We start from the raw sequence: 14,120 nt of genomic DNA, 5'->3' as shown, positions 1-14,120 counted from the left end.
TATATATACCTGCCGATCTCCGGACAGCGGAGGAACTGAAACGAGCGAGGGGGGAGATGAAAAAAAAGTTATTGTGGCTTCATTATATTAGCAGCTGTTTCATATGAAATATAATTTAAAATGCATAAATTTAATCATTTTTAATGGTTCGTGATGACCTAAATATATACATGCATATATTTTCTTTTTCTTTCAGGAGCGGTTGTGAAAGGGTGACATTGAAATACTGAAAGTATATTCAAATTAAAGAATAATCTTTTGAGATTTTTTTTAAATAAGCTGCTTGTATGTGAAGTGATAAATGAAAAAATAAACTTCTTATATCTGTTGCATTTTCCTCAAACCTTAAAGAATATATATTTTATTTTCCCCGTTTTTTTACATTAAAACTTTTGCAAGCTAGGGTAACCTAGCTTCAGGCTTAGGGCCTATACAATTTGGCAGCAAAAAAGGATAATGATAATAATAGCGATAATGATAATGATAATGATAATGATAATGATAATGATAATGATAATGATAACAATGATAATAATATTAATGATAATAATATTGATAATAGTGATAATAATAATAATGATTATAATAATATCAATAATAGTGATAATAATGATAATGATATTAATGATAATGAAATCAATATTAGTGAAAATAATGATAATAATATTCATGAGAATTTTCAATCTGGATAAACTTTAAAGCTTAATAAAGTAACTGAGAATGAATGAAGGACTTGAACCCATGTTGCAATTTTCTTTTTGCGTGTTTTGGGGGTAATATTTATTTATTCAAGTTTTATTTAACATAGTCGATAAAAACAGAAGAGGCCCGGCTAGTCCGGTTCAGTTTTTTTTTTAACCTGCTTTACAATGTAGCCCTCCACGATTAAAAGAACATAAACTGTAAATATAAAGAACAGAATTATGGTAAATGAATGAATAACAGAAAATTAGTAATAACAGAATAACATAACATAATTAAAAACTGAAGAAAAAAAACATAAAGCGCGGCCGCAAGTGATATTACCCCCACCCCTCCCTCTCAAACTTGGCAAGGTTGTAAAGTTGGAGCATCTTAGTTATTTACAGGCAATGCATTCTATCGAATATAAAACCTCTACATGTGCAACTAAAAACATCGATTTCAATGAAACTGTGGAACATATCCTCAAAAATCTTACATTCGGGCCAGGAACTTTACTTGCACCGTGTACATTCACTTTTAATGTATATAAGTGAAATTTAAAATTACTTCACCATGTCACCTCGCACTGATACACAGAATGTTTTCATCCGGGGATAGCTTTGAAACTGCTGAAAGGGATTACTCATGCAAGGTTCAAGGTTCAAGGAAGTTTAGCTAAGTCGCGCTTGCATTGTTCATTGAGATACGTTTTTTTTAAGGCCATGCTTAAAATGTCCAGGTTTTCAAGACATAAATAAAACTTTCAATTGATAGATTTGAAATGGAATAAAAAGTAAGCAAACTTATTTCACTTGTCTTTTTTTTACTTGATTCCATATCGTATAGGCTTGTGTAACTATTAATGATGATTAAGGATCAGGGGTGCATGGATCCATGCAATTTTATCCAAAGGGCACCCTCCCGGGGGACACACTCCTGTTTCACAAATTATAGTTTTGCTTCTCAAGGGGGGGGGGGGGGCATGGGCCGGTTATGCCCCCATCATGGATCCGCCAGTGGCAAGGCTGATACCCGGGGGGGGGGGGGCACTTCCATTGACGAGTGGATACCATGCGCGACCATGGGGTCTCGAAAAGCACCCTAAACACGTAATTTCCATATTCTGAAAATGCACCCCTTAACAAGTATTAGCGTGTGAAACCCTACCCTTAAAAAGTATTGAAAACAAAACGATACTCTTGGCAAATATTCCCTGAAATGAACCCCTAAACAAGTACAGGAATATTTTATTGTTAAAGTATACATCCAAAGAAAATTCACGAAAGTGATGATTATAGACAAATTATATATGAATGGAAAGGTCTTGTCTTTTTATACACAAATATGTCACTAAAAAGTCTTATTGATGTCGTGGAAATGCAAGAAATGAAATTATTAGAGACCTTGTCAGCCCCCAGCCGCCCCCAGACAGACAATCACGCGATCAAAAACAGTCGAGAATAATGACGTCACATGATCGACTCACTCAGCTCTCTGTGCAAGCCAGCAGTACACTGATAGCTGAGATCACCTTCCTGGTCTCTATTTTTCTTCGAATTTACCGTTTTCTTCATGTATTGTGATATCCGAATTCTGTTTTCGACAACTTCAGACTATAAGGGAACCAGAACTGTGTTATTTTGCCCGTTTTTTATTGAATTGTGAACTGGAAAGATCGATTTTGTCCACTCGACAGGGGCGGATCCAGCTTTTTATAAAGGGGGGGGTTGGGGTGGTATGCGAGGGAGCGTAGCGACCGAGTCCAAGCGAGCGGAGCGAGCGAGGGGGGAGGGTGTGGGAGGGGGTGTCCCCCCTCCCACAGTAGGGAAAATTTTTGAAAATCTGTGTGTGAAAATAAAATTACAAGTTTAAAAAAAAAAAAAAGATTTAAAAAAATGGTCCCCGGATTTTTTTTTTGGGGGGGTTGCAACCCCCCAACCCCCCCTCTAGATCCGCTTCTGCTCGACAGTCTTCGTTGTGTTGCTCTACTAACTATTGAAAAACTCCAAGCTGCACGGTCCCATTCACTTGCTGCCGATGCATGTTGCAGGTTACGCTGTTTGATCCAGTCAAAAGTCAAGGTAAGCATGTTTGGAAACTGTACTTGTTCTGACGATGCATTCAGGTCAGATGACAGATACAGATCTGATATAAGTTTAGAATCATGCATTTTGGCATAGCTACTATTAAAAAGTCTTTATTTTAGAAATAATGTTTTTGCACAATTCCAGCAGATTTTTTCTTCAGATTTCTAAAACTGGTCAGGACTCAGGCAGGCGATTAAATCATTTAGGAGCACTGGTATGGACCATGGCTGAAAATCTGCTGTTTCAGAGGAATGTTTAAGTTTTTATTATACACATAATTATATCACCATGATGCCGATGTCATGAAGCCAGACAAATTTTCAGCAGTGATTACCCTGATTCCTGGCCAAAATCACTCACACGTATTGCGAGGTTAGTATTAGTATACTAACCTCGCACCACGAACCGCGTTTGGCAGTGGATTTCTAACTAGTGGGTCGCGCGTGCTGGGATCTCACTTCTTGGGTCCACAACACACGACTTCTATGGCTTGAATTTTCTGTGCGCGGCGGCATGTAATGAGCCCTTGGGTGGGCCAAAATTAGAGTCTGGTGTTTCTTTCTGATTAGAGTGTTGCTGCATATATGTATGCGTAATGCCTTCAACAATGAAGATAAATGCAATCTTTGTAATGACACAGAGACTCAGAGAGCACCGTACCTCAAGTGATGTTCGTGTAGTCTCCACTTCACTACTGCTACAGCCTACACTACGCTACACACCTATATACCCGGGTAGGTGTGGCGTACATATACGGTAGTGTAGCGGTAGTGAAGTGGAGTGGGGCCTACACAAACATCACTTGAGGTAGAGCACCAGTGTTCTGAGTGGAACTTTTCAGGTGTCTAAACCTACTATCATTTGTTGTTGACCGGGAATTACATGCCACCGCACGTCATCAATCATCACGATAATTAAATTCATACTTTGATTTGATTATTTAAACTATTTCTTTTTTCTCTCTTCTACACGTACACAAATCTGCACACTTGATGACTCTGGTGACTTCTGGTCTCTGCTTGCTACCTCAATCTGGGAGATTCCATCATGTCCTTTTACTATGATTTGGATATAGCCATTTTTTCTTCACTCTTTCCAGGACCTACGGTTTGCAAGTTGTGGACTGATAATGATACAAAAGAATTTTTTTCTTTATCAATCTTGGAAACAATTTTGAGCACAGTTTTGGAGAGAACTAAGAAATTTGACTTGGACAGGAATACAGCTTGTCAAAAATAATGACACACAATTTAAAACGAAAGAACAATTTTAATGTTACTAGGGCATTTTGCGAGAAATGTTATACTCAATCACACGTCCCAAATCAAGGGTAAGTCCTTTGATTAAACATGTAGTTGAATTGCGATTGCAACTCGACCTTATTACGCTTGAATTTGAATTTAAGACTTACGCTTGATTTGCAATTGAACATAAGTTTCTTGCAGTGCCCCATAATTATGTTTTGTTATCAGATATTCAACGTGCTGATTTTTCTCGAAAGGTATAATATATTTGTCCTTTTAAACGGTATTTGAATATGGGTACGCCTTTTATTTGTTTTCCACAATATTTATTGCATGTATGAACAGAAGTGAAATATTTATTGTGAAGCACTGTGAATGTTGTGTGCTGTTGTGTGATGGTTCATCATTTTTGTTATAAGACTGAAAGCCTGGTGGATGTGAGGAAGTGGCCTGGATGAAAGAAAAGTGAACATGTGTCCAATTACTGATTTGCATATTCTAAGACAATTTTGTTTCTGGATAAATTTTGCTATGCATTCCCTACATTAAGAGTAAAGGAGAAGTCCACGCAATCAAAAATTCATTTGAATTTAAAGAAAAATAACAAGATATTGCAGGAAATTTCATAAAAACTTTGATTCAAATTTATATAATTACTATGTTAACAGTTCCGTAAATATAACCTATTGTGATCAGATGAAGAGTTTCCTATCGTCAAATCTGCAAAGAATAAAAAACAAAATGCCACAAAAAATAGAAACGAATGTGATGCGAGTGACAACTCTAATTTGCATATCATTGTTTTGTGTATATGACCGTTTTGAGTAAAAACAACAAGGGAAATTACTCTATTCAAATAACTTTTAGTTGATGTGGACTTGACTTTTAACTCTACCCCTCCCATCCTAAATAGAGTAGAAATAATCTAATCAAGAACTTGAAAATCAAAAGCAGCAATTAAGAAGCAAGATTTGATAAATACAGGTCTGAATAGAATTTCACAAGAAAATAAAAAGAGAAAAAAAGATGGGTAGGGACGGGGAAGGAATAAAAAAAATACCCAGAAAAAAAATTCCGAGTTTCGAACCAGGGTCCTACAAAAACGCATTTGGCCACAGACCATTGCCCTATTGAATAGGCATTTTTAAGATATATGAAATAAAGTCCGCTCGCCGCTGTTGCCTAATAATGCTTCGGCAATTCAACTGCAATTTCAGTCATTTCGCGATGGATATTGCCGTGTTTTTTGTGATTCCTGACTTTGCTACTTAATGAAATTTCATAATTTTTGTTCAGTCATAAAGAAGAATGTCTATGCTTTATATTGATTATAATATTAATGTGACGCAAGTGTGATTTCTACGTGAAAATATGCTTTGTTTATTCACATATATTTCTTGAAAAAAAAAATTGTAAGCTAAATATCGGTTACCAAAATTCGTTAAATGTGCACTTTTTTTCACTGTTCAGTAAATTCAAACTTTTATCTATATAACAAGACCAATCTTAAGAGGAATAAACAATTCTAAGAGCAAAAAACGCTGATTGGAAAGATCGTCTCCAATGGGCTGCTGTCAGCTCAGCTGCTCACTGCTCATTGTGTGACGTCACTCAGCTGGAGCTCGCAAGAGGACCGGTGGAAGGCAGAAATATTTGCATGAAAATAAATCATTTTTGAGAGCTGATTTCTGCAAACTCTGATCACTATTTTGAAAAGTGAAGTTATATATCTGATTAGTAATACTTCCCCTTTACAATGATGACCACATAAAGTCATTATAAAATACCTTTGATTCTTCGGGTGTATACTTTAAGGGTCCTTCGGTCGTCGGCTTTACCTTATTTGGTTTAGTACGACCCCAAGCTTCTACACCTCGCGCAAATCGGACTCTAAACACGAAGTGTTGGGGCAAAATGGACATACTTTATAAAACATTGTAATTTTGTTTTATCATTCCCGCAAAGTCGACCCTAAACACGTAATTTTTCTAGCGAAATAGACACCCTTTTTTCATTATTTTTGTGTTTTTGACACCCTTATCACGTTACGTACGTTACGTAACGTGCCCTATCTCGAAAACGACATCCTTTAAGCAAGGTTTCCACTTTGGCGAGTTGGAGTTGCGAGTCATACGCGAGCTGCGCGAGCTCTAACTCGCCTTAAAGCAAGGTTTCCACTTTGGCGAGTTAACATCGCGAGTTATGGCGAGTTATAGCGAGTTGCCAAAATGAGGCACTCGCGATAACTCGCATAAAGCTCACCATGAAACTCGGGATAACTCGCGACAACTCGGCAGAGCTCGGCGGAGCTCGTTCAAGCTCGGGACAACTCTCCTTGAAGTCGTGAGCTGTTTCAAAATTTTTGAACATGTTCAAAAATTTTGCTAACTCGCTGTAACTCGTGCTGAACTCACCTAAACTCGTTATATACTCGCAGCACTCGCAATAACTCGTAAGAAGCTCGAGATAAACTCACAATAACTCGTAATAACTCGCCACATCTGAGTATACGCGAGTGCGTTCCGAGTTTTCAAGAGCGATATACGAGCATTGCGATCGTTTTACGAGTCAAATGGAGGTGCCCACGAGATTAGCGCGACTTTAGATCGAGCACCCCGAGTTACAGCGAGTTTCGTATGAGTTTATTCCGAGTGCGTTGCAATAGCTCAGAGGCATGCCAGCTGAATGATAAATGTCCAGTGATCTATATTTTCCCCACATATAAACCCCTCAAAAAAAGTTTGAAATCTGAGTTTGGCCATTAATTTCTCCCAACTCCAAAATTTACACATTGCATATTTGACATCATTTAAAAGGTCATTCAATTTTCTTTACAATGATACCATGCTTGTTATGATCATGCCATCACGAAAAGAGCAGGATTCAAAAGTGTTGGATAAAGTCTGAATTGAAAAGCTGCAAAACGAGCAAAAAAGTTTGGAAATCTGAGTTTGGCCATTAATTTATCCCGACTCCGAATTTTACACAATGCATATTTGATATCTTTCAAAAGATCATTTGATTCTCTTTTAAATGATCCCATGCTTGTTATGATCATGACATCAAAAAAGAACAAAATTAATAAGTGTTGGATGAGGTCTCAAGTAAAAAGCTGCAAAACGAGCATAAGTAATCATGAAGGGTCAATACAGAACATGATGTTTTTGTCTGTGTCAATAAAGATGAAAATCCATTCAAATCAAACCCCTGCTTTTTCATTTCATAATGTTTTGTTGTGGTTTATGTTTGTTTGTTGTGTGTTTGCTTGTGCAGAGGTGTGTTTGATTCCATTTGAATGTTGATATTAAGGTGCATGAAAACAATTGCTGAGAATCTCACTCATCATCATGGAAGAAAAGAACAGTGACTTTCAATATTGTGTCATTTTGCAAATTTTGAATTTTGACCTTGCCCCGCATTTCAAGGCACTGCACCTCCATGTGAGCCATAATCATATCATGTAGGGTATCATTTAAAGACACTTAAATGATCTATTCATTGATATTAATTCAACTTGATATTTACTAAAACCGAGGCGGGATTACCGATCAAACTCAAAAGAAACCGCTTAAAATACTCACTCATCAAAGGAACAGTGACTTTCAATACTGTGTCTCTTTGCAACTTAATTTTGATTTTTGACCTTGCCCTACATTTCAAGGCACTGCACCTCCATGTGAACCATAATCATATCATGTAGGGTATCATTTAAAGACACTTAAATGATCTATTCATTGATATTAATAACAATTGATATTTACTAAAACTGAGGAGGGAGTTTTGATTAAAGTCGGATTTCCAAACTTTTTTTGAGGAGTTATTTTAAAGTGAGAGGACATTTTAACTGACCCACGCAATGTACACGTACTTTTAAAAAGGCTGTTTCCACTGCATTATTACAACTTTCAACAAATAAGGAGAGAAATATGCCTCGATCCAAAAGATCCAAGAGTTGTGGCCATTCAGATAGGGAAACAGCGAAAGAAGATGACATTCAAACAAGGGTAGAAGAAGTGCAGGAAGAGACAATTGAAACGGAAGAGGAGGTCAATGACGAGCAGAGCCAAGGTAAAAAAACAAGACATCAAACTGGACAATTAAGGTCCAAGTGGAGCGCCTCTGCATCACGCTATCCAATATAGAAGTAGTGCTGACTCTGAAAACTATTGTAAAATAATTATTCACAAAAACACCATTCATACATTGATACAATACTACGTTCATTTACAATAAATGACATTTGACCTTTATCATTTGACCTAAGACTTGTCAGTGATACTAGATTACCCCTATATCCACATTTTATAAACTGTATCTAAACTTTGAAAGTTATGACAGTAATATAGTATTAATCTCCAAAATGGCCAAAGTTCAATAACCTTAAATGACCTTTGACTTTGGTCATGTGACCTGAAACTGACATGAAATGTTCGGTGATACTTGACTACTCTAATATCCAAGTTGATGAATCATATCCATAAGCTTTCAAAGTTATGATGGTAATTCAACAAATACCCCCAACATGGCCAAAGTTTATTGACCATAAATGACCTTTGACCTTCGTCATGTGACCTGAAACTCGCACAGGATGTTCAGGAATACTTGATTACTCTTATATCTAAGATTCATGAATCAGATCTATAAACTTTTAAAGTTATGATGGTAATTCAACAGATCACCCGAACATCACTAAAGTTCATTGACCTTTGACCTTGGACATGTGACCTGATATCCGCACAGGATGTTTAGTGATACCTGATTACTCTTATGTTCAAGTTTCATGAATCAGATTCATAAACTTTCAAAGTTATAATGTTAATTTAACAAATACCCCAATTGGCCAAAGTCCATTGACCCTAATTGACCTTAGTCATGTGACTTGAAACTCAAGCAGGATGTTTATATACTTTAATAACCTTATGTCCACGTTTCATGAACTAGGTTCATATATTTTCTAAGTTATGATGACATTTCAAAAACTTAACCGTAGGTTAAGACTTTGATGTTGATTCCCTAAACATGGTCTACGTTCATTGACCATAAATGACCTCTGACCTTGGTCTTGTGACCTGAAACTCGAAAAGAATATTTTGTAATGCTTGATAAACCTTATGGTCAAGTTTCATGAACTAGGTCCAAATACTTTCTCAGTTATGATGCCATTTCAAAAACTTAACCTTCGGTTAAGATTTGGTGTTGACGCCCCCTCCGCCGGCATCCATCTTTGAGTGCCAAAAATGTGCATTTCCCACCCCTAGGTCGTATGAAACTCTTATCACTCGTAACAAAATCTTTATAACTCGTTCATAGCTCGCTTTAAGTCGTATAAAGGTCACCGCAACTCATACTAAGCTCGGCCTGACTCGTTTCGCGCTCGGTTCACTCGTACAACGAGCGTAGTGAACTCGATGTTGAGTCGTTTGTCACTCAAGCAAATTCCAGGGAAAAATGTAAATTTCACGCGAGCTTGTGCGAGCTAAGGCGAGTTAGAGCTCGCGCAGCTCGCGTATGACTCGCAACTCCAACTCGCCAAAGTGGAAACCTTGCTTTAGCTCGCACAAGCTCGCGTGAAATTTACATTTTTTCCTGGAATTTGCTTGAGTGACAAACGACTCAACATCGAGTTCACTACGCTCGCTGTACGAGTGAACCGAGCGCGAAACGAGTCAGGCCGAGCTTAGTATGAGTTGCGGTGACCTTTATACGACTTAAAGCGAGCTATGAACGAGTTATAAAGATTTTGTTACGAGTGATAAGAGTTTCATACGACCAAGGGGCGGGATATGCACATTTTTGGCACTCAAAGATGGATGCCGGCGGCGGCGGCGTCAACACCAAATCTTAACCGAAGGTTAAGTTTTTGAAATGGCATCATAACTTAGAAAGTATATGGACCTAGTTCATGAAACTTGACCATAAGGTTTATCAAGCATTACTAAACATCCTTCTCGAGTTTCAGGTCACAAGACCAAGGTCAGAGGTCATTTATGGTCAATGAACTTAGACCATGTTTAGGGAATCAACATCAAAATCTTAACCTACGGTTAAGTTTTTGAAATGTCATCATATGAACCTAGTTCATGAAACGTGGACATAAGGTTATTAAAGTATATAAACATCCTGCTTGAGTTTCTAGTCACATGACTAAGGTCAAAGGTCAATTAGGGTCAATGGACTTTGGCCAATTGGGGGTATTTGTTAAATTAACATTATAACTTTGAAAGTTTATGAATCTGATTCATGAAACTTGAACATAAGAGTAATCAGGAATCACTAAATATCCTGTGCGGATATCAGGTCACATGTCCAAGGTCAAAGGTCAATGACCTTTAGTGATGTTCGGGTGATCTGCTGAATTACCATCATAACTTGGAAAGTTATAGATCTGATTCATGAATCTTGGATATAAGAGTAATCAAGTATTCCTGAACATCCTGTGCAAGTTTCAGGTCACATGACGAAGGTCAAAGGTCATTTAAGGTCAATGAACTTTGGCCATGTTGGGGGTATTTGTTGAATTGCCATTACTTTGAAAACTTATGGATATGATTCATCAACTTGGATATTAGAGTAGTCAAGTATCACCGAACATCTCATACCAGTTTCAGGTCACATGACTAGAGTCAAAGGTCATTTAAGGTTATTGAACTTTGGCCATTTTGGAGATTAATACTATATTGCTGACATAACTTTCAAAGTTTAGATACAGTTTATAAAATGTCGATATAGGGGTAATCAAGTATCACTGACAAGTCTTAGGTCACATGATCAAGGTCAAATGTCATTTATTGTCAATGAACGTAGTATTGTATCATTGTATGAATGGTGTTTTTGTGAATAATTATTTTATAGTAGTTTTCAAAGTCAGCACTGCTACTATATTGGATAGTGTGATGCAGGTGAGACTGCAGGAGGCGCTCCACTTGGACCTTGTCTAGTTTGATGTCTTGTTCTTTTACCTTGGCTCTGCTCGTCATTGACTTCCTCTTCAGTTTCAATTGTCTCTTCCTGCACTTCTTCTACCCTTGTTGAATGTCATCTTCTTTCGCTGTTTCCCTACCTGAATGGCCACAACTTGGATCGAGGCATATTTCTCTCCTTATTTGTTGAAAGTTGTAATAATGCAGTGGCAACAGCCTTTTTAAAAGTACGTGTACATTGCGTGGGTCAGTTAAAATGTGCTCTCACTTTAAAATAAACTCCTAAAAAAAGTTTGGAAATCCGACTTTAATCAAAACTCCCTCCTCGGTTTAGTAAATATTAATTGTTATTAATATCAATGAATATATAATTTAATTTTCTTTAAAATGATACCCTACCTGATATGATTATGGTTCACATGGAAGTGCAGTGCCTTGAAATGTGGGGCAAGGTCAAAATTCAAAATTAAGTTGCAAAGTGACACAATATTGAAAGTCACAGTTCCCTTTTCCGTAGTGATGAGTGAATTTTTTTGGCGGTTTCTTTTGAGTTTGATCGGTAATCCCGCCTCGGTTTTAGTAAATACCAATTTTGAATTAATATCAATGAATAGATCATTTAATTTTCCTTAAAATGATACTTTTCATGATATGATTTTTGCTCACATGGAGGTGCAGTGCCTTGAAATGTGGGGCAAGGTCAAAATTCAAAATTTGCAAAATGACACAATATTGAAAGTCACTGTTCTTTTCTTCCATGATGATGAGTGAGATTCTCAGCAATTGTTTTCATGCGCCTTAACATCAACATTCAAATGGAATCAAACACACCTCTGCACAGACAAAAACACAACAAACAAACATAAACCACAACAAAACATTATGAAATGAAAAAGCAGGGGTGTGATTTGAATGGATTTTCATCTTTATTGACGCAGACAAAAGAATCATGTTCTGTATTGACCCTTCATGATTATTTCTGCTCGTTTTGCAGCTTTTTACTTCAGACCTCATCCAACACTTTTCAATTTTGCTCTTTTTTGATGTCATGATCATAACAAGCATGGGACCATTTTAAAGAGAATCAAATTATCTTTTGAAAGATATCAAATATGCATTGTGTAAAATTTGGTGTCGGGAGAAATTAATGGCCAAACTCAGATGTCCAAACTTTTTTGCTCGTTTTGCAGCTTTTCAATTCAGACTTCATCCAACACTTTTGAATCCTGCTCTTTTTGTGATGGCATGATCATAACAAGCATGGTATCATTGTAAAGAGAATTGAATTACCTTTTAAATGATGTCAAATATGCAATGTGAAAATTTTGGAGTTGGGAGAAATTAATGGCCAAACTCAGATTTCCAAACTTTTTTTGAGGGGTTTATATGTGGGGAAAATATAGAACGCTGGACATTTATTATTCAGCTGGCATGCCTCTGAGCACTTGCCACGCACTCGGAATAAACTCATACGAAACTCGCTGTAATTCGGGGTGCTCGATCTAAAGTCGCGCTAATCTCGTGGGCACCTCCACTTGACTCGTAAAACGATCGCAATGCTCGTATCTCGCTCTTGAAAACTCGGAACGCACTCGCGTATACTCAGATGTGGCGAGTTATTACGAGTTATTGTGAGTTTATCTCGAGCTTCTTACGAGTTATTGCGAGTACTGCGAGTATATAACGAGTTTAGGTGAGTTCAGCACGAGTTACAGCGAGTTAGCAAAATTTTTGAACATGTTCAAAAATTTTGAAACTGCTCACGACTTCAAGGAGAGTTGTCCCGAGCTTGAACGAGCTCCGCCGAGCCATGCCGAGTTGTCGCGAGTTATCCCGAGTTTCATGGTGAGCTTTATGCGAGTTATCGCGAGTGCCTCATTTTGGCAACTCGCTATAACTCGCCATAACTCGCGATGTTAACTCGCCAAAGTGGAAACCTTGTGTTTTTTTGGTCGCGCATGGTATCCACTCGTCAATGTAAGTGGCCCCCCGGGGGCTGATAACTATAATAAAAGAACGAATTGTTTAATTTTGCTTTTTTGCTTTGAAACCATGGCGTGATTGTACGCGTCTCATCTTAAAAATGTTTGGAGGTCCGAGGATTCATCATTCTTTCCTCCATGCAGCTGCCTCTCTGCCCCCCCCCCTCCTCGATACTCAGCCAATTTTTTTTCATGAGAAACAAAAAATGGGTCCTGCCTTCGATTTTATGTTTACGCTTAAGATCTTATTCCGCTGTCATTAAAATAGAAAAGAGTACAAATTAGATGAATGTTGAAATGAATTGAATTTAATTAAAATGGAATTCTGCGCCCTGCAGGCGAACATTATAATGCTCAACACGTAAACTGTCCACAGAGGTTCCACTGTTGGAAAGATAACTTTGATATCTCATCTTGAGACAATTCTGCGCACTTAATTGGGGTCATTTGGTTTCATCGTATATAAAAGCTAGAGACAACAGAAATAAATTCTCCTAGAAAATCAAATTATGTGTGTTATGGAAATGTGAAAGGGGTGATTATTAAAAAAGATTGACTGAAAAAAAAGGTTTATTATTTTAAAGGATTAATTTTCCGTTTATATTTCCCCGTTCTTATGTAAAATGGGTCAAATATAGTTGCTACGAATTAATGTGCTATTTTATACCATGCAAAACTCCGAGTCGGGGGGAAATTCGACAGACTTGGGAAATGATCATGCGTTTCGATTAAATAGACTGAATCGCTAAAAGGATGTAAACGAACGCCACAATTTTCCTTTTGAATGTTGAAAATTAATAGCTTAGAGGAATGGATGTAATAGCATGGCACTGGTGCTACAAAAAAAAAATCATTCACTATTGCTTCGTGTATATAGGCAGCACACCAAGTTCTGGAAGAAGTGTAAAAATGGGGAACAGTATAAAATTAAGGGAATATTATATTGCAGCGGCCTTTTTTTCAAATTTCTCGGGACCAATTTCCTCTCTATTTTGATGTAAAACCTTTTTTTTCATTTTGCTTTTCAAATCAAAATGTTTCTGGACCCAAATTCTCTCCATTTGTTAAAACCAATTTTTTCTTGCTTTTCAAATTTACATCAACCCCAGTCAAATTTATATTCTTGAATAATAATAATAATAATAATAATAATAATAATAATTAAATAATAATAATAATAAACCTCGCCAACTACCTATCCAA

Source organism: Lytechinus pictus, chromosome 6 (genome assembly GCF_037042905.1).
Source record: "Lytechinus pictus isolate F3 Inbred chromosome 6, Lp3.0, whole genome shotgun sequence".
NCBI classification, from domain to species: Eukaryota; Metazoa; Echinodermata; class Echinoidea; order Temnopleuroida; family Toxopneustidae; genus Lytechinus; species Lytechinus pictus.
Note: the sequence above shows the minus strand (reverse complement) of the source record.